This window comes from Penaeus monodon, chromosome 29 (genome assembly GCF_015228065.2).
Source record: "Penaeus monodon isolate SGIC_2016 chromosome 29, NSTDA_Pmon_1, whole genome shotgun sequence".
Classification (NCBI taxonomy): Eukaryota; Metazoa; Arthropoda; class Malacostraca; order Decapoda; family Penaeidae; genus Penaeus; species Penaeus monodon.
Window position 1 is genome coordinate 30,979,753 of NC_051414.1, and position 676 is coordinate 30,980,428.

General features: G+C 35.8%; 1 protein-coding gene across 1 annotated transcript in view; it reads left to right on the forward strand.

Moving 5' to 3' along the window:
* The first annotated feature begins 26 nt into the window (after positions 1–26).
* The window catches only part of LOC119591669 (transmembrane protein 138-like), a 5,215-nt gene continuing 4,565 nt past the window's right edge, over positions 27–676 (forward strand). The window contains exon 1 of the mRNA XM_037940419.1: positions 27–138. The gene's annotated coding sequence lies outside the window, so the exon portion shown is untranslated. The remainder of the gene's footprint in view (positions 139–676) is intronic.

The window sequence follows — 676 nt, forward strand, 5'->3', positions numbered from 1 at the left end:
AAAAAAAAAGGTAATAATAAAAAAAAAACGATAATTCCCACAGTACAACAACATTCCCGTTGGTACGACGTCTTCGCCTGGAAATTCCTTGGCGACGCAATGTTTACAAACAACGGCATACCGCTGTGACGGAAGAAGGTAATTTGAAGTGGCTAAGTTTCTTCGATTTAGACTAAAGATTAAGGAGAAATCAGACAGGGAACTATTCTGGTGGTTAAGTTTGTAGAATCTAGCTAAGGCAAATGTCTTAGTAATGGGAGGCTATTGACTTAACTTGAAGGTAAATTTCGTAACTGAAGTGAATTTTCCAAGTATTACAAGGCTGTGGTGAGGTCGGTTTTAATTGTTTAGTACAACAGTTCCGTGAAAAAAGATTAACCTGTAAATTATGTGTGCTTCATGTAAACATAAACATGGCAGTGTAAGAATCAGTCTGTCACGTTGTTCATGTATTCAAAATACTTTTGAACTGCGGTAGTATTTGCATTCTGTCATTTAAACATAACCAAAATGACTCTGTCAGTGAAAGGACTCTTTAGAGACAAAGAAAGAATAAAGTAGTGACAACATAAAAAGGTGTTTATAGGTATAAGAAGTAACAAGGCAAGCTGACAATCACTTATAAAAAATGCATATACATTGCCTCAAAAGATTGTTCCAGCACTGCAGCAAAGGA